The sequence below is a fragment of the Geotrypetes seraphini genome, chromosome 3, assembly GCF_902459505.1.
Source record: "Geotrypetes seraphini chromosome 3, aGeoSer1.1, whole genome shotgun sequence".
In the NCBI taxonomy this organism is placed as follows: Eukaryota; Metazoa; Chordata; class Amphibia; order Gymnophiona; family Dermophiidae; genus Geotrypetes; species Geotrypetes seraphini.
The window spans coordinates 364,539,669-364,561,096 of record NC_047086.1 but is presented as its reverse complement, the minus strand read 5'-3'; the positions used below and the strand labels follow the sequence as shown (position 1 = coordinate 364,561,096).

At 40.6% G+C, this 21,428-nt stretch overlaps 1 protein-coding gene across 3 annotated transcripts in view; it reads left to right on the top strand.

Annotated features, from left to right (window-relative positions):
* MEMO1 (mediator of cell motility 1) overlaps positions 1 to 21,428 on the top strand; it is a 191,254-nt gene that overhangs the window by 140,448 nt on the left and 29,378 nt on the right. The gene's annotated exons all lie outside the window — the stretch shown is intronic.

Genomic DNA, 21,428 nt, shown 5'->3' with positions numbered 1-21,428 from the left:
AGAGGAAACATAAGTTTGAGACTGGTCGATATTGTTGGGTAGGATCAAGCAAAGGTTTCTTTAATCGATTGAAATCATTGTGTGATCCTTTTTGAACGATTAACATTCACGGACATCTAAATTGTGTGTCAGCCTTCAATTTTTGAGTGAAAACTATATAAACTTACAGCTGGGTCTCCTGAAGCAGATATCGAAACGGGGCCGCTTTGGGACCCTAAAGAATCACTCCTCAAAAGATAAGTGAGGTTTAACCAATGTTCCAGTGATTTTTGAATGTAAACATATATACATATATAAAAAACAGAAAAACAAAGAATATAATTGGATTTTTAATAATATCTAAGAAGACATAAAGTGCTTGTTACACCTCAGAGAGTGACCTATTTAATATCAAGTATGCTATGACTGGATGGTAAACTCTTGTTCCAAGAGGGGGTTACCTCCCCCTCTTCAGAGTTTCACTTCTCTGAGCGTATTCAAATATAGGGTCACTCTCTTGAGATCTTTTGTTTATTTCAGTCAGTTTCTTTCTCCCATAAAACGACTTCACTGACTTCCAATATAAAATATATTACCCCTGCTTTTGTTAGAAACTACATCCATCTTTGGCATAAACTTTTAACATTCAGCTTTCTTTTATTTATTTTTTCTTCCTTCTCAATCTGTCTACTTTTCCATGTCTTCCCCTCCTCTCCATCCATGTGCATCATCTCCTCCCTCTCTGCCTTTCCCTTCCTCTCTGTCCAGATGCACCATCTCCTCCCTCTCTCTGCCCTTCCCCTTTACTCCCCATCATTCTTCCCACAGAGGTCAGGATCCAGCACTTTTTATTTCCAGCACTGCAGTCCTGCACGCTTCGGGCTGCAGGCAGTGTGAATGAAGTAAGCATGCTGCCTTCGGCAGCCCCAGAAACTTTCCCTCTGCTACTACTTTCTTTCTTAATAGGCAGGAAGCTGTAGTAAAGAGAAAGCTTCTGGGCCACCGAAGGCAGTGTGTTTACTTCATTCACGCTACCCAAAGAATACAGGACTGCAGCTCTGGAAATAAAAAGAGCTGGATCTTGATTGGGGAGGGGAATGATATTCTGCATAGACTCTAGGTCTCAGAGGACTTCCATTGGCTTGCAGGCCTTGCAATGAAGACCACTTATGTAGAGAAAATAGCTGTGGAAGAGTGTAGAGCAGTCCCATGACATAGGACAGAGATTTTATTGACAAAGTATGAGCAAGAGAATCTACTGATGGATGTGCAGAAGAAGGCTCCATAGAATTAGAGAAGTAAAGCAATTTAATGGTACTAAAACGGCACCTAGAGGGATTATTAGAAGATTCAATTAGACTTGAAAAATAACTCCTTTTATCCTGACATAGCAGGTAGTTAAAGTGACACTATTCTGATGTGCAGATGGTTTAAGGTGACAGTTCTATATCTACACCAAAGGTGCTCACCCCTCCATGCTTTTCACTTTTGGAGCAGCAGACCAGGATGGAACCAAGGTGCCTGCTGGTGAGATCTAATGTATTTTGCAACAGATGCAAAGGAATCAAATCTAATTCCTTTAAACTAATTCCATTGTTGTACTTTATTCTCCAACAATAGATGAGCAAAATCAGATAGAAAGAATCGAGAAAGAGATAGTGGACACATTGCATGGTTGAATTGTTGTAACTGATGGGAGAAATAGGTGGGAAGCAGTGGAGTGGTGAGGGATTGATGGTTTCTTGTAAGTGACAACAGAGGAACATATGGTCTAACCAGGAAACAGGGAACGCTAATAGCGGGAAAACGGTGAGGAGGAATTGGTCAGTATGAAGTCTAGTACATAGTTATGCTGAGTGTGTTGACAAATGAACAGGTTGAATTAAACCTAAATTGGTAAAAATGGAGAGACAGGCAATAAATCTGTTGAAAGAAGGGTTGTACACATGAATGTTGAAGTCACCTAATATCAAAAGGTTACTAAATTTGGGAGTAGCTTCCACCAATGTGTGCAAAAGATCTTACCAGAGGGCAGACTAAAGGAAGGCAATAGAAAACCAACAGGTGAAATGAAATAGGGGCTGAAATATGCATGCCAAGCACTTCTGGATAGGGAAACATGTTGGAAGAGAGAGTTCAGTAGCTACAAAACAATTGGGCAGAATTAACACTGTCCCGCCCCCATGGACAGCCAGGGAATATGCTGGCAGACTTTGATAAAGAAATGCTTCTTCACTGGGCTTTTGCCAGGTCTTGGTGAGACAGCAAATCTGGATGTGAGTATCATCCAAAATATCACACAACTGACTTTGCATGAAGAGAGTGGCAGTTTGAGTCATTTAAAATTTAACATAGCTTGATATGCCACCCAATGAGAGAGCTTTCAGGGTGGTTCACAATAGAAATGAGATGGTTTTGACCAAGGGCTTAAAGGGCAGTTTGTGATAATGTAACCGAGGTGAGTGGTATACCAGTAATGCTGATGGGTGTTGGTTCCAAACCACCAGAATGGGATAGGATTCCATATTTAAAAAAAGGGCACGCTTGGTGTGATTGCAAGAGATGACAATAAAACAGCAATGGGACACAAACATCCTGGAGAATAAGTTGTTTATCTCAAAGAGTAAGACTTGCTCCTTGGATGTGCTGTGGTGTCTGCTGCCGCTGCAGCACAAAATGCCACCAGTGTGTTTCTCTTAAGTGATACCACCAGAAGTATGTTTATATCACTTGGCACTTGGTATATGTCTTGATAGCCCCGTTTTGCTGCAAGCCTGCTAACTGCATCTTAATATTGAATTGTTCTATTCTGTTCTAAGATTTTATAACCTGCCTGATCCTCGACAGTTTGAAGTAACTTAACATAAGAAGAACTATCCAGACAGTTGCAAATTACATAGAACATTATACTTATATGCTAAATTTAGCAAATAAATTTAGCTTCTAATGGATTAGGGATACTTAAGCTACGAGGGCTGATAGAAAAGTAATGAGACTGCCTTTATTTTTCATTTCAAGAAGTAGATGTGGCAATGCTGTGAAGCTCACACATCAAAAGTTTCTGAACCTGCAGTTGAACTGCCATAGTCTTTATTGTTGGGTTGAGAGGAAGAACTTTGTACATTAATAAATTTAACAGCAGATATTAATTCTTGTATTTCAAGAATTCAAGACTGGGCTTCCTCTGTGTGTATGAAATTAAATACCACCCAGACAAAACTTTTATGGTTCGATCTCAAACTAGACCGATTACCATCTTTACTGTGGCTAAATTCTGGTGATACTTTGAAGATTGAATTTTCATCAAAAATCCTAGCTTTTGTTTTGGATTCTACTCTTTCTTTGTCAGATCAGATTAATAATATATTGAAAAATGTTTTTTCAGTCTTCGGATGTTGAGAAGGGTTAGCCATTTCTTTCATGAGCAACATTTTGCTGTTTTAGTTTAGGCAATTATACTGGCTCATTTGGATTATGTAAGCTCTCTTTATATCAGCTTAAGCAAGTGTAACGTGAAAAGGCTGCAACTTATTCAAAACACGGCAGCCAAATTGATATTTGGTAAGAGTAAATATGATCATGTTACTCCTCTGTTGAAAGCCTTGCACTGGTTTCCGGTTTATTGGAGAGTCCAATTCAAATGTAGTTTCAAGTTTATTTTTTAACTTATTGAATTGCTTAATTTAATTTGCTAAGCTATTTACAAATAAAAATTAAAACAAAGGTGCACACATTAGCTTATTTATAATAGATTACATAAATTTGACATACTGACATATAAACTAACAGATACATAAGGAAAAAAAGGGCAGAACTACAATTGTATTTATAAAGCATAAAGGAAACATGAATGGTAAAAACAACAGGTAAGGGAAATAAGATAAAACAATTAAGGAAGGTAATCATCAAGTATGATTATAAATTAAAAGCGTCTTTAAAAAGGAAACTCTTCAGAATGCCTTTAAAATGTTTTAGGTCATTTTCCTCTCTTAGATACTGAGGTAAGGTGTTCCATAATTGTGGGGCCATTACAGAGAAAATATGACGACGAGTTCCAATAACTTTCAGTGATGGAACTGTTAAGAGTTTTTGATTAGTGGACCTTAAAGAACGTGATGTACTATGGGGAATAAGTAATTTGTTAATGAATTGGGGTTCGTTTGAGGACAGTGTTTTGAAAACTAAAAGTAAAATTTTAAAGGTAATGCGATGAGCAACAGGAAGCCAATGTGATTCAATCAGGAGCGGAGTAACATGATCAAATTTTTTGCGATTGTGTATTAATTTGATGGCGGTATTTTGAACTATCTGAAGACGTTTCTTTTCTTTTTGGGTGACATTTATTAATAAAGAATTACAGTAATCAAGTTTTGAAATAATTAATGAATGGATCAATATATTAAGTGATTTTAGTTCTAAAAATTTAGCAATTGAGCAGATCATACGCAGCCGATAGAAACAAGATCTGATAGTGTTGGTTATATGTTCGTGGAAAGATAACCTATCATCTATAGTGATACCTAGTATTTTTAGGGATTTTACTGATTTTAGATGAACATTATCTAATATAAATAGAGCACTTAGATTTATGTCTTTTTTCCAAGGGAAAAATAGTATTTTGGATTTCTGTTTGTTTAAAGCTAACATATTAGAGCTAAGCCATTGTATAACATATTAGAGCTAAGCCATTGTATAACATTCAAAATACTATGCTTCTCCTTCCGTATTCGCTGTGATGGGATTAACAGGCCCGCAAATAACTTTTTCATATGTTACTTGTTGTTTTCTATTAAAAACCATTATGAATATGGTGAAACTGCGAATAACATGGTGGGTGACCTGGCTTGTTCCTGAAGGAGAGGCAAAACACGGTGAAGAAAGTGCTGGGAATCAGCAATTTTCTCTGTAAGCTTGGAATCACAATTTCTCTGTGCAAGCTTATGTAATTTGGTGGGAGGAGCCAGCAAGCTAAAAACTGCGAATAATCGAAACCGCGATTGCTGAAACAGTGATTACGGAGGGAGAAGTGTATATGGGATTTTTTCCCCCATTGATTACTTTCTCGTTAATTCCCAACAGCCTTTATCCTCTAGGGCAGTGGTCTCAAACTTGCGGCCCAGGGGCCACATGTGGCCCGCCAGGTACTATTTTGAGGCCCTCGGTATGTTTATCATAATCACAAAAGTAAAATAAAACAGTTTCTTGATCATTTAGCTATAAATTACAAGACTTAGTCAAAAGGAAAGATTTATATTCTATAAAGAGTTTTACCTCATGCAAAATTGTCATTTCTTTAATAAGACATTAACTATTTTTTCTGAGGCCCTCCAAGTACCTACAAATTCAAAATGTGGCCCTGCAAAGGGTTTGAGTTTGAGACCACTGCTCTAGGGGAATTCATAAATTTAAATTAGCCTTCCCTTCTATTAGGGAAATTAAAGCTTTAGGTAAGATTTGGCAATCTTAGTTTTTTTCCTTTGTAGAAATTTTGAATGATCTTCCTACAGAAGTTAGACTCTTTCCCTCTCTGATAACTTTTCAGAAAACTTTAAAAACTTATCTATTTCAGAAATTTCTAACTGATTAATAAGGGTTTATAACTGATGACTTCTTTGCTCTAATAATTTGTTTTCCTTGTCCTAATTCTTGTGTAAACCGAATTGAGCCCCATAGTTGGGATGACTTGGTATACAAGACTAAGGATTGGATTGGATTGAAATGTTCCCAACCCTGAAAAAACAACTGCGCAGAAAGAAGTTCTCTTCAGATGATGACGTAAAAAACACCACAGCCCAGTGCTAAAAGCGATATCACAAAAGTCTACTGCACATCTTTGAATCATTTTTGAAACCCTGCAAAAATATAGTTAGTGTGAAGGACCACTACTTTGAAAAAGAAAAATGTTCAGATCTTATGGAGTCATCTGATTCTGAATTTTAAAAAAAGTTTCATTACTTGTCAATCAGTCTTCATATTATAGTGTCATAAATTTGCTTGATGTGCTTGTTTGACAAGGACTTGACAAAGAACTTCACTTTAACTATTGCTAATGCTGTGGTCACTCATTTGTTGATAAAAATCCTTAATTGAGTCTCGTAAAATATTTCCCTTTTCCAGTGCAATAGGAATGGTATGCTGAACCGTAGGGTACTCTGTCCTTTCTTGTGAGCATACTACAGAAAGATGTCAATCACAGTTTTTGAAACCTCCTCCTCCCAGGAGTCTGCTGCTCCCTTAAGTTTCTCTTTCTATAGGCAAGCATGAAAAGTGTCTTTTGATCTGCTTGGTTTATTTCTTTTTTTATTTTGCGATAGTTTTGCGGGTTTTCATTCTAGTCACAGTCTTTTTTTATGAATTCAGAGATCCCTTTTGAAAAGGATCTACTCTGCCTGTGTGTAGAGGAGCAGATTTTAAATCTGCATCTGGCAGGTATATCCTTCAGGGACCTGTTTCAGCCAGCCTGCAGAAGATTAATGAAGCCCCAGGATCCGCCCCTTTGACTTGGATGGGGGCTGGAGTGCAGGCTGTTTAGACGCTAATAGCATTCCTTTGGACCGCTCATGGTGCCAGCTGCATTTCATCTCCCCCTCCCCTTTTTTTCATGAGAGGTCTGAGGGGTTGGGGAGTTGGTCTGTGGAGGAAAGCACCTGTTGGCTATCACAGCAGCACACATAGCCGGAGTGGATAATGTGCAAGTGGACTACCCCAGACATTAGACCCGGGAGATTATTAGTTGGCCCTGTGGGTATTCCAAGACGTTGGTGACATCCGACATTTGATCTGATGGCAACAAGAAAGCACCTTGATTTTTTTTATTTAGCTGAAGACACAAGACCGGAAGTACAGTGCTGGACACCTTGGTGCCAACCATGGCTGAAGTATGGACTGCTATATGTGTTTCCTCCATGGCCCCTGATAAGCCGGGTGGTCTGTCACATAGCATATCACCCAGGAAGGGTGATTCTCGTGGCCCTGGATTTTCCCAGGCATCCTTGGCATGTGGATCTAGTACGCCTACAAGTGGATGAATGTCTTCAACTCTAGGTGAATCCAGACTTGCTCATACAGGAGCCAATTGTTCAAGAAGATCCAGGTTGCTTTGGTCTTACAGCATGGCTCTTGAGCGCGTGGCACTAGCCAAGAAAGGATATTCAGAAGTAGTTATTACCACCCTACTGAAAGCCAAGAAACCACTCTTTTGGCGTATGCCAAGGCATGGGATACTTTTCAGTACTTGAGCAATAAGGAGAATATGGAGCCCAACAAAGCCCCAGTATCCTCGGTACTGGCTTTCCTTCAGGCTGCTGATCTGAGATCCCATCCCTTTCTGGAATCTCAACATTGTGTTAAAGGGTCTTTGTAGAGCCCTGTATGGGCCTTTGAAGGAAACTTCTTTCATGGATCTTATGATTAAAGCAGTGTTCCTAGTTGCAGTTACCTTGGCCAGAAGAGTCTCAGAATTGCAAGCTTTGTTGTAAAGGGAACTGTTTCTGAGGATCATGGAAATTGGAGTGACCTTGGTTACAGTACTTTCCTTTTTTGTCAAAGGTTATTTCAGCATTTCACATTAACTAGGAAGTCAGGCTACCAGCATTTCAACCTATAGGTTCTAAGAAGAAAGACAAAGGCTTTAAAGCTGCTGGATGTCCCCAGAGTTCTTTTGCGTTACCTGTAAGTGACTGAGTTTCGTCTATTGGACCATCTCTTTGTCCACCCAAAGAGTCAACCTGAGGCAGACCAGCCTCCAAAGTCACCATTTCCCGGTGGATTCAGACAGCGATTTTCTCCACCTACATTGTCTGCGGCAAATAACTGCTGGTGTCATTGAAAGCACATTCGACCAGAGGAGTACCCTCCTCTTGGGTGGAATCAAAGGCGATATCTCTGGAGGAGATATGTAGGTCTGTGACACAGTCTTCCATATACCCTTTTACTAAATTCTACTGGGTGGATGTAGCCGTGCACGAGGGTTCAACTTTTGGATCCTCAGTACTGGAAGCAGGCTTATCTCTCTCATCCGGGACTTTAAGAACTACTTAGGTACATCCCTAAGGTTCAGCATACCATTCCTATTGCACTGGAAAAAGAGATTAGGTTCTTACCTTGATAATATCTTTTCCAGTAGGAATGGAATGCTGAAACACTCCTCACCCGTTAATCTCTGATGAGCCTGTTTATGCCTTATGCTTCATGGTCCTCTCCATAGCTAAGGCTTTTCTGCCAGTTGGACTAGTTTGTAAATAGAATTTCAAGAGATAATTGAACTCTACTATGCAAGCTGTTGCTTTTATTTGATGTGTTTTGCTGTTAAGTAGTAATGTTCATTCATTTATACATTACAGTTTCATTATTGACTGTTATAACGTTATATGAGCAGATCAGAACCTTAGTTTCGGGGACTCTCCCTCTTCTGTTTTTTACTCTAGAGCTCTTGCATGTTTTGGAATGAACTGAAGGGGGCAGCAGACTCCTGGGAGTAAAAGGAGGTTTCAAAAGCTGTGATCTTTCTACAGTATGCTTGCGAGAATGGACAGAATACCCTAAGGTTCAAATACCATCTATTATCTATCTATTGAAAAAGATATTATCAAGGTAAGAACCTAATCTCTTTTTACTTTCTAATTTAATGTATAAATCCTAGCATGTATCTGGGGTAGTGGGTGCTGGAGGGGGATGATGTAAAAATCTAACACAATAGAGCACTATTTTATAATAGTTCTCTTCAAGTTACTCAGAATAAAATACCTTTTTTCCAAAACCTTTCTTCAAACAATGTTTTCCTGCCAAACATTATAAAAGGCAATTCTTTAAGTGGCATCCATTTAGATGCCCTGTGGTCCCGTGGTAGGAGCTTATTCTATAGCAGAATTTAGGTGATTAGGTTCTGTTAAAGAATTATTCAGCATAACCTAATATCATTGTACCTACCCTACTCAGCATAACCTAATATCATTGTACCTACCCTTTTACACGATTGCAGTTAAAGTAGCCTTAAAGCTGGCATAAATGTAGCAAGAATGCACATACAACAGTATTCTGTATGTTGTGTGCTTAGTTGGGAACCCTGCCTAGGTCCCATCCGTGTTCTTGCCCTGTTCATGCCCCCTTGCAAATATATGCTGTGTAAGTTAAGCGGGTAATTGCAGAATAACGCTTAAGAGATCTGTAGCGCTTAAGTGGAAAGTGCTAGTATTCTAAACATTTATGCATGCAGTGGGAATGTAATTGTTTTATGGAATTGCTCTTTTATGCCTTTATAAAGACAGAATTAACTTTAATTAAAACACAACAACATATTAGCTTACCATTAATAACCTAGGAAAAAATCTAGAAAGCTTGATGCCTAGTTTCTTAGTAAAACAATACGTATTCATCAGCATTTACATCTACCAGTGGAGGCTGCTGTTACTGCTGCTTGTCAGTACTTCCTTAGGACTGAGAGTTATTGAGCTCTTACCTTTTTATATAATTTGTACTTCAAAGACAATTATTTCTAACGTCTTTTTGAGGCTCACATTGTTATTAGTTGGCAGTGACCCTCTCAACTATTTTTCTGTTATATCTTTATTTCCAAACATCTTTTTTAAAGAAATAACACAGGTCTCTTGACCTTTTTATAAAGCAATTCCCTTTTCTAGTTCAATAGGGACGTCTGTTTTGAACCACTGGGTTTATGCACTTTCACCCACGGGGTGTGTGCAGAGATCCTCATTTGCATTTTTCCGCTCCAACTCCCTTCTCCTTGGGCTGTCCTGTACTCTCTATACGTGAAGTGGTAAGAACCTGTCTGCAAAGTAGCTCTTGTATGTGTTCCCCCCATGGCCAGTGATAGGCAGACGGCTTCGATGGATCAGAACACACCAAGGTTGAGTGATCATGGTAGCTCCAGATTGGCCAAGGTGGCCTTGGTACGCAGACTTAGTATGCTTGTAGAGGGACGACGTTCTCAGGCTTCCTTGCCATTCAAATCTTCTGTCACAGAGTCCCATCGCCCTGGAGGATCCGGAGTGCTTTGGTCATACAGCATGACTCTTGAGCATGAAGCCTTAGGGCATAAAAGCTATTCACCTGAAGTTATTGCCACACTCCTGAGGTCTAAGAAGCAGTCCACATTAGTGACCTACACGAAAGCCTGGAAGTGCTTCAGGAACTGGTGCAAGTGACAATGTTTGGATCTACTGTCTGCTCTAGTTTTGGTGGAGCTCGACTTCCTGAAGGAAGGTCTGAAGAAGGGCCTGGCGGTTGACTCTCTAAAGGTACAGCTAGCCAGACTTTCCTGCTTCAGAGCACAGGTCAGCAAGTGCTCGCTGGCGTCCCATCCGGATGTATCCAGATTTTTGAAGGGAGCCATACGTTTTTGCCTTCCAGTGCAACAGCCTTTTCCGTGTTGGAACTTTAATCTGGTCCTGCTGGCACTTGCAAAGGCCCCATATTAGGCTTTGGAGGAGGCATCCCTGATAGATCTGATGGTTAAGACAGTTTTCTTAGTGGCTGTGACTTCAGCAAGAATGGTGTTGGAACTGTATGCTCTATCTTGCAGGGAACTCTCTCTTCACATCTCAGAAGGTTGTGTCCAGTTTTCACGTGAACCAGGAGGTGCAACTCCCAACCTTCTCGCCTACGGGAGTGAAAAAAGCAGATAGTATGTTGAACATTCTGGATGTACGCCAAATTTTGATTCATTACTTGGAGGTGACCAATGAGTTTCGAACATCTCTTTGCACTTACGAATGCGGCATGTTGGGGGAGACTGGCATCTAAAGCAACCATATCCAGGTAGATCAGGATGGCCTATATTGAAAGCGGAAAGCAGTCTCCATTGGCAGTGAAGGTGCATTTCACTCGCAGTGTTGCATCATCTTGGGCAGAGTCTAAAGCAATCTTACCTGCAGATTTGCAGGGCAGCCACTTGGCCCATTCGTCATACATTCATTCAATTTTACAGGGTGGATGTGGCAGCCAAGCTGGACACCTCTTTTGGGTCCTCAGTATTGGCAGCAGGCTCATCTCTCCCACCCTAGGATCTAAGGACTGCTCTGATATGACCCTGTGGTCAAGACTACCAGTCTAGTTGTACAAGAAGGAATGATTAGATTCTTATCTTGCTAATCTTTCTTGTAAACAGGAATGGTAATCTTCATGCCTGCCCTTTCAGATTATATACTAGCTTGCTTTATGTTTCAGATATGCTTTGCTTCTGTCGCCTGCCCAATAAGTCAGGCATAAAGAAGAATTCACACATAAGAGCAACAGAACTATTGGTGCAGATGGTACATAGGTGGCTCCTTTTATTACCACCTTATTTGTTTTGTTTAGTTGTGGTTACCATAATCAGTGTTGTTTTTTAATGTTTGCATTTAGAGCAGAACAGACTTATGTAGTTTTAGGTAGTTTCCCGGCACCCCTCTCTTATATTTGCACTTGCTAGAAGTTGGTACCAACTGAGGTGGATGGAGCTCATCCCAGAGTGATGGGAGGTGGAGAGAGGGTAGAATCAGAGTATGAATGAGCACAACCACTGACCCTCAAGCCTTGCATTGAAGACTGCTAGTGTAGAAGGACTGAGGTTGAGATAAACACTAAAGAATGGCACAAGATTGTTTCCTGTGGGAACAGGAACGATGATAAATTTTGTCACCATGTCATTCTCTAGTGCATGTATTGTGCATTCACAATAGCTGTTCTCTCCCCCCACCAAAACCCCCTTCACAGCTAAGCAGACAGTCCTGCTCTCCCTGCCAGCTCATTGTGATCACGGCTCTAGAGCTGTGAGCAGCTGAGCAACAGGGAAAGCTCCAAATAGTTGAGTGGCAGGAGAAATCCTGCTGGCTCAGATGACTGGGGATTCCCCTGCTGGATCAGCTGATCGCGACTCCAGAGCCACGATCAAGATGAGCCAACAGGAAGAAGAGCATCAGCTGTGACAGGAAAAAATGGATGGAACTGACAGGGATGGGGAGGGGAAGGAGCTGTGCCTAGTGATGTGCTCTTCTGAGTAGATACCCTTTTACTGGGCTGCTCCACACAAGTAGCATGCATATAATTTGCATGCTATTGTACAGCACATCAACCAATAAAAAAAATTGCTCCCAACATGGTATTTAATACTGTATTGTTGGAACTTTGAGCATTGGGGCCTGTCTCACTTTCCTCTTATCATTTCACTTCCTTTGTAAACCACTTGTGATCACCTTTCCTTTTCAAATGAAGGTCTGTATTTAAATTGATGTTTATCTGACACCTTTGAAAAGCATTCATGCTTTTCTTCAACTTGGTCTTTTACTGAGTCAAACTTGTCTACTCTTTGAATTCTCATAACATCCTCAAATGTCTGCCTTACCTTATCCTTCCAAGATTCCACTCTAGATGTAAAAGGGCCATCTGATTTCCCCATAAACAATTTAAAATTGAAGGGAAACAGATAATGGTTCCCCCAAAGGGCTGGAATCTTTCCTTTTGTGTAGAGATGGCCTTTCTTAGCTAATCCAATATACAATTGGCTAACACACTTAATCCCTCGGAAAAGGAGTCTGAACTGGGGAAAAAAAACTAAATAGAAAATTATTTAAATAATGGACATCAGTATGAGCCCTTGGTGAGTAAATGGAAACGTATGGCTCAGGCCGTGTCTCTTAGGTGACCAGCACCAGACCAAAGTCTAAGTGAGAACTGCCCCATACATCATTTAGTCCTTTGCAAAATTATTAAACATGTGAATGAAATCATACTCCCAGAAAAAAGTTTTAATCAGACCTATACACCGAGGGAGAAAGAGTGGAGAAAACACAATAAATACATACACTCCCTAGAAACCAACCCAATAATAGATAAAATATAATATGATATAAATATGATATAAAGTGCAAAAGTGGTAAATAATGAAAGCAAATTGTAATGTAATAGAAAGTGCAAGTGCTCACTTACAATTCATACTATTCATGCTGTAATTAACGCCAAAAAATCATGTAATAATAAGCAAAAAATGCTAATATCTAAAGTAAAATTCATGCAAGGTTCAGGGAACAAAGAGTCAATAAATTCAACTGGCAAACCAAATGCTCCCCAACAAAACCCAATGAGACAAAAAGGACTAGGAAAATGATAGCCACCAGAGGCTTGGTAAACCCACTGGAATTCTGGTCACACTAAGATATCTCGTCAGACTCAGACTCCCTCTCTGTAGACTCTTGGACCAAAATGAGCACGCAGATTCTTAACAAGATGGCCCCCATCAAATTAAGAAAAACAAGAAATAAAAACCTGGACGACTGGTTTGACGCCGAGTTAGGAACAGCAAAAAAAGAATTACAAAAACTGGAAAGACAATGGCTGAAATCAGGAGATAACAAAGAAAGAACAAATTGGAGACAAAAATTAAAAGAATACAAAAAACTTATAACTACAAAACGCACAAATTTTTATGCACAAAAAATAGACTTCCCCAACACCAAGAATCTATTTAAACTAGTTAATAACCTTTACGATATACAGGCCTTTTCCCGCCCCACTACAGACTCCCCACCATCAGCTGATGCCCTGGCTGAATTTTTTAACCACAAAAATCAATAACCTAAGATCCAACCTATCAACCTCCACAACCAACCATTTGAACTATCCAGTCGCCAAACACATTTGCTATCCCCACCTGGAATCAATTCTGCAAACTCTACTCAAAATATGCCGATTCGTACTGCAGATTAGACAGTTGCCCACCAAACGTCATGAAAGACGCTCCAATCACCTTCAAAGCCAAGTTACACGATTGGCTCTCCTCTCTATTACTGTCTGGTACATTTCCCGAGGAGTTAGGTCAGATACTAATCACGCCAATTGTAAAAAATCCCAAGGAATCTATCAAGTTGACATCAAATTACAGACCTATTGCAAAAATTTCCTTTTTTGTAAAGCTGATGGAAGGCTTGGTAAACCAGGATTTAGTATCGTACCTGGACAAATTCAGCATGCTGCATGGCAACCAATCAGGTTTTTGTTCCGGGTTCAGCACGGAAACAGTTATAGCTTCATTGCTTTAATCCCTCCTGAACCTATTCAGCCAAGGTTCTAGTGCTCTAATCCTTCAGTTAGACTTGAGTAGTGCCTTCAATTAGTCGATCATGCCATCCCAATTGACTGCTTGGAGACAATTGGACTCACCGGTAATGTATTAAAACAGTTCCAAGGTTTCTTGACTAAACAATCGTATCGGGTCCATAGCGATAATAATCAATCCTTCAGCTGGGTAAACTCATGCAGAGTCTCACAGGGTTTCCCCCTATCCCCCACTCTGTTCAACATTTACCTAGCATCATTGGCAAATCTACTGCAAAAACTAAAAATCTAATTTTACATCTACGCCGATGACATCACCATAGTCCTTCCCCTAACAAGCCTGACCCCTAAGACGAGAAATCATCTAACTTTAACTCAAATTGAATCATGGATGATTGAGTTCAAACTGAAACTCAACTCTGAAGAAACCAAATTCTTCCTGGCAAGCCCGAAAGACAAAATCAAAGACACTTCAATTTCCCTGAATGGTCATAACTTCCCTATAGTTGACACCATAAAAATCCTGGGAGTGACGCTGGACCGTTATCTCACTCTAGATATTCACACAGAGCAACTGATCAAAAAAGGCTTCTTGACACTATGGAAGCTAAGAACCATCAGAAAGTTCTTTGACGCAGCATCATTCCGCTTACTGGTGCAATCCTTCATTTTAAACCTGCTCGACTATTGTAACATCATTTATCTGGGGTCTCTCAAGAAAACCATTCGAAGACTCCGAATCATACAAAATTCAGCAGTGCGACTGATTTTCGGTACAAAAAAAATGGGACCACATAACCCTCTACTATCAAAAATTCCATTGGCTGCCCCTAGAAGCAAGAGTACTGTTCAAATTTGCCTGCCTTTGTTTCAAATCCATTCTTGGTTTGGCCCCCCTTTACCTGGTCTCCCATTTTAAATTGGACTGTTCCACCAGGCTTACATGCAGAATATATATGTTTATCCACCCAGTAATAAAAACCTGCCAATACAAAAGATTCCTTGGCAGAACTCTTGCTTTCCAAGCAAGTCAAAAGAACGGCTGGCTAGGTAACATCATCAAGCACCATCCTACCTTAACTTCAGAAAACTAGTCAAAACCAACCTGTTTAACCGATTTGTAACCAAGAACTCTTAAAGCCTTACTCCGGTATTCTACTTGCATGTCCCCTGGTATTGTACTTACATGTGACTCTTACTCTGTCTCTCTTCCTCCCCGCAAATATTCATGTATTCTAAGACTTCATTGTTATTTTTTTCGCTGACTGTCCAGCTCTTCTTATTGTAAACCACCTCGAACTACCTTGGCTTTGGCGGTATATAAAAATAAAATTATTATTAAATAAATAAATAAACTCAATCCTAGTTCATAAAATAGGCTGGAGGAATACTAATACTATAAAAAATCCATGCTTTCTCATAATAATTCATAAAGTCACTTAAGCCATTTAAGCATTCTGTATAAGGTTCATGCGTGCAGTCGGTAATTCATAATGCTGCTTGGAGTGGTGAAAAAATTAATCTAACACTCTTCCTTTTTTCCAGCGTTTGACTGCTATACACTGTGGAAGCTTGGACCGACAGGCCCAAGTAGCTGGTGTCGGTTCCCCACACTTTTGTAGGCAATCTCCGCTCCTGACGAAGGTGGCAAAACGGAGTTCTTTCGAGTGGTGATATGTATTCAGTGGTGATATTTATTCTATGTGTGATTTTGTGTGAATGAATTTCCTCATTAAGTGAATAGTGCCATTGATTGAGAGGCGCCATACAACAAACGGTGCCAAGGACACAATCCTAGTTGGACTATGGACATGAACTTTTTCTATTTATTTCCTTTGGACTTATGAATTATGTTCATGCTTTTACGAATTCTTTACGATTTTGGACAGTTAGAATTCGAACATTTAAGTTTAAGTTTATTATTAGGATTTTATATACCGCTTATCAAGGTTTTCTAAGCAGTTTTACAATCAGGTACTCAAGCATTTTCCCTATCTGTCCCGATGGGCTCACAATCTATCTAATGTACCTGGGGCTATGGAGGATTAAGTGACTTGCCCAAGGTCACAAGGAGCAGTGCGGGGTTTGAACCCACAACCCCAGGGTGCTGAGGTTGTATCTTCAACCACTGCGCCACACACTGTTAGATTAATTTTTTCACCTCTCCAAGCAGCATTATGAATTACCGACTGCACGCATGAACCTTATGCAGAATGCTTAAATGGCTTAAGTGACTTTATGAATTATTATGAGAAAGCATGGATTTTTTTTATAGTATTATAGTATTCCTCCAGCCTATTTTATGAACTAGGATTGAGTTTATTTATTTATTTGACTCTTTGTTCCCTGAACCTTGCATGAATTTTACTTTAGATATTAGCATTTTTTGCTTATTATTTGATTTTTTTGGTGTTAATTACAGCATGAATAGTATGAATTGTATGTGAGCACTTGCACTTTACATTACATTACAATTTGCTTTCATTATTTACCACTTTTGCACTTTATATCATATTTATATTACATTATATTTTATCTATTATTGGGTTGGTTTCTAGGAAGTGTATGTATTTATTGTGTTTTCTCCACCCTTTCTCCCTCAATGTGTAGGTCTAATTAAAAAATTTTTTCTGGGAGTGTGATTTCATTCACATGTTTGATAACTTTGCAAAGGACTAAATGATGTATGGGGCAGTTCTCACTTAGACTTTGGTCTGGTGCTGGTCACCTATGAGACACGGCCCGAGCCATAAGTTTCCATTTACTCACCAAGGGCTCATGCTGATGTCCATTATTTAAATAATTTTTTCTATTTAGGTTATTTTTTTCCCAGTTCAGACTTCTTTTCCGAGGGATTAAGTGTGTTAGCCTATTGTATATTGGATTTCATTTTTTGGACTCTATTGACTATTGTCCAAAAGGGTTATAGTTTTGTGTTTTCTTAGCTAAGTCACACATGCTAAAAACTTAGCCAAGCATTAACTCCCTTTCCTTTGATGGATAAGAGAGGTGGCCATTTGAGCAAGCTATTCTACATGCTGAGTTGAGGCAACTTTCTTCCAGTCCTTGACTATGTGTAAATGAAAATCCAAGAGTATCATTAAAAAGATGGTGATACTCAATGCCAGGGAGGCAATAAATCAAAATCACACTCATCTCCTTTAAGTCCCTTAATTTTAAATAAGCAATATTCATTAGGAGCATAAAATGGGAAACCAAGATACTGATAATTTAGAACTATACTCCGTATCCTCTTTCCTATTCCAGATATATAGGGTAACCATGATCTATTAAGAATTGAACTTTTGACCTATATCACATAATGAAGAATAGGCCATCTGTTTAGGCTGACCTAGCATAAGTAAGAACACAATTCCATTAACCCCAGATCATTGCCACAGCTTTGGGTGATTCATATTCAGACTGTAAAATTTGCTGCTATTCCCTCCTCTTCCCCCTTCTTCCTGTGAAATGCAAGGAATAGCTTTCCCTTTCAACATCTTAGATGAACATGTGACAAGTGTTACATGATTAGCCAACTCAAATATAGCTGCAAATTAAATTACAGCGGTTGATCATAAGCATAGTAGCTGTAATCCATTTTCAAGTGATTTCCCAAGGGGTATACAAAAGGCATGTTCTTTTGATGTGCCCCCCTTGGTTCAAAACCTAGAACATGATTGTGCCTCCATGCACAGTCATCTACATAAACAGACTACCAAGCAATGATGTAGCCCAGCAGCTAAATGTGTTTGTCATTATTCAAAAGGATTAAGCATATATCAATGTTTAATCATAAAGAAGTGGAATCTGTGCAGAGTGCCAAATTGGATGAAATGTGCAGGTATTGATCTGCTGGCGTGTTACTATGTTGCAACATATTTTTCAGCATTTTTTTAATAGGCTTATTCTCTAATACAGTTTTCTTCAACCACCTGTCTGTGGATCGGTGCTGGTCCGCAGAAATTTCCTGCCGGTCCACAAATAAGGTCGGCACGTGCATCAAGCCCTAGACAGTGCTCTTCAGCCGCCGGTCCACGGTGAGATCAATGCAGCGTTGTCTTTGGGCTAGCTCCCTCTTCCTCAGTGCTGCAGTGCACAAAGCCCTGGGCAGAGGCTCCTACGCACATCCTGCGCCTGAACCGGAAGCCTTCTCTCTGACATCATAACGTTAGAGGCAAGGCTTCCAGATGAGACGAGGGACATGCAAGGAGCCGCTGACCACAGCTTTGTGCACTGCAGCACTGAGGAAGAGGGATCCGGCCTGAAGATAACACTGGGTGGGGGGGGGGGCAGGCCAGAAGGCAAGGCAAAGCATGAAGGGAGGGAGACAACAACGGTAGGGGGAATGATTTTATTTTTTCATTTAGTGATTGATTTACATCTGCAGGAAGAAATGCATTTGTTTATTTTCCTCTGGGGTTGTACTGCATGCAGAGTCTGGCATCTTAGGGTTTGTTTGTATATATTAGTACTTTTAGTTTTTGGTCCCATATTTGCATGGGGTTATCTGTTTTACGGTAGGAATGAATGTTGAGAAGCATACAGTGTGCTTTGTGTAGTTTAATTTTGTGGTTAACCATTATGTATTGTTAATAAGATTATATTGTGTGTGTGTGTATGTATATATGAAAAATGAATGGAAAAAATGGTGCTACAATTAGTACTATTATGGGGGCGGGGTATGGGGTGGAGATTGGGTAGAGATGGGCGGGGTCTGGCCCACGACTTAGCCCAGTGTTCTTCAACTGCCGGTCTACGGACTGGTGCAGTCCACAAAAAAATTCTTTTATTTCCACCGGTCCATAAAAGGGGACAGATTCAGAACTAATGCTAGGAAGTTCTTCTTCACCCAAAGGGTGGTGGACACCTGGAATGCGCTTCCAGAGGGTGTCATAGGACAGAGTATGTTATTGGGGTTCAAGAAGGGATTAGATAACTTCCTGAAGGAAAAGGGGATAGAGGGGAATAGATAAAGGATCACTATACAGGTCCTGGACCTGATGGGCTGCTGCGTGAGCGGACTGCTGGGCACGATGGACCTATGGCCTGATCCAGCAGAGGCACTACTTATGTTCCTATGTCAAAAGGTTGAAGAATACTGCTCTAATAAAGCCATAATAGCCTTACTGAGTCAGAAAACCCAAATAGTAGCAACATTCCATGCTACCAATCCAGGGCAAGCAGTGGCTTCCCCCATGTCTTTCTCAATAATAGACTATGGACTTTTCCTCCTGGAAATTGTCCAAATCTTTCTTAAAACTAGCTACGTTAACAGCTTTTACCTCAACCTCTGGCAACACTTTCCAGAACTTAACTATTCTCTGAGTGAAAAAATATTTCCTCCTATTTGTTTTAAAAGTATTTCCCTGTAACTTCATTGAGTGGTCCCTTCATTTACAACTGCTTATTTTGTTTCCTCCATCACTTTCCTGATCTAGCTCAGTTCTCACAGGGTCATAGACTAGTGCTGCCCGATTCACGATTCAAATCAGGTGAATAAATTCAAATTGATTCAATTAAAAAAAAAAAAAAAAAAATCAGCCTCCTGATTCAATGACCGACCCTTCCCCCCGTGCCTTCCTAAAGCAGGAACGGCAGTGCTGCCTCTTGCTGGCCATCCGCTGCTGCTCCTGCTTGAGGGGGGAGGGTAGGTCGGAAAGGCCTGCATGTTCCCCCAGCTTCCCTGCTCTTACCTTAAGCTAATACAGCAGCCTGCAGGATCGCTGGTGCTGTAAAGATCCTTGCAGCTGCCCATCATCCTCAGCGGCACGTTCTCTTTGCTACGGTCCCGCCCTCCTCTGAGATCAGGGTCAGGATCGCGACAGAGGAAACGTGCCGCTGAGGACAATGGCAACTGCAGGGATTGCTATAGCACCAGTGATCCTACAGGCTGTTGTATTAGCTTAAGGTAAAAGTGGGGAAGCTGGGGGAACATGCAGGCTTGCGGGGGAGCAGGCCTTCGCAGCAGGGAGGCAGGCCTGTGCAGAGGTAGGAGGAGAAAGGAGTAGGGGAGGGGAGATGCCAGACCTGGGGTGAAGTGAAGGGAAGAGAGACCAAACCAAAAAGAGGGGGAGGCAAGCAGAGGACAGAGAGGTGCTGGACTAATGGAGAGAGGAAGCAAGAAATGCAAGACCACAAGGGGAAGGGTACAAAAGGGACAGATACTGCTCCAAAGTAGGTGGGCAGGATAGCAGGAGAGATCGTAGGAGAAAGCTTGTACCTGGGGAAGGGGATACAGGAGGTAAGGAAGAGATAAAGAAGCTGGATATGGGGAGAGACATGAAACAGAGATAAGATGCTGGGCATGGAGGGAGCATAGGATCAGGGACACAAGGTGAGAAAAGGAGAGATGGTGGATCTGTGGATGGTGGGGTCCATCGTTGCAGCCCTGTGGGGATGGAGATGAAAAAAAGGAAAGATGCCAGACCTCCGGTAGAGGAAAGGAAAACAGAAGGGGAGGACAGAGATGGAAGATGGATGGTTAGCACAGAAAAAGAAGAAAGAAGGAGAGCCTGATCAGAAGACAACCAGAGCCTGGGTCCAACATGATTTGAAAAATGACCAGACAACAAAAGGTAGGAAAAATAATTTTATTTTCTGTTTTGTGATTACAATATGTCAGATTTGAAATGTGTATCCTTCCAGAGCTGGTGTTGGACCATGATCGTGAGCTAGGATTTAACAGAGAGAGGAAAAGTACTTTTTGTTTGTTTATTTTGTTTACACCACAGGACCAGTATGGGTCGGAGAGGGCAAAGGGAGTGAAGAGGCTATAAAAGGGGTGAAGAGGCTATAAAATAAACCCACCAGGATGTTTGGAAAAAAAAAAACCAACACCCTATTGGGAAGGAAAATTGAATCGAAAAATTGATTCAATAGGTTGAATCGAATCAAAATTTTTTTTCCTGAATCGAGCAGCACTATCATAGACAGCTCACTTAAAACTCAGTTTGAGTCTAGCCACCAGATGTCACTATTGTATGATGACAAAGATTATTTTTTGGCCCCCCTTCATAGAGCCTCCAAGTGCTTAATCGGTAGTAGAGAACGACACGTGTCCCCGTGGGAACTCATTGTCCCGTCCCCGGCCCATTCCTGCAAGCTTCATCCTCATCTGCACCAGCCTTAAACACTTTAAAATCATAAGCGTTAGAGGCTTATATGGTTAAGGCACAGCTTACAGGAATGGGATAGGGAGAGCGACAAAACTCGTGGGGATGGGGAAATTGAGTTTTTGCAGGGACGAGGACAAATTTGTCCCGGTGTCATTCTCTAATCAGTAGCATCCCTTGGAAATTGAATTTAGTCTTCTACATGTACATGGTAGTACATAGCACTTCCACTGTGCTGACCCTTTTACTAAAGTAAAAGTATTAGTAATAAATTTAGATAATTCA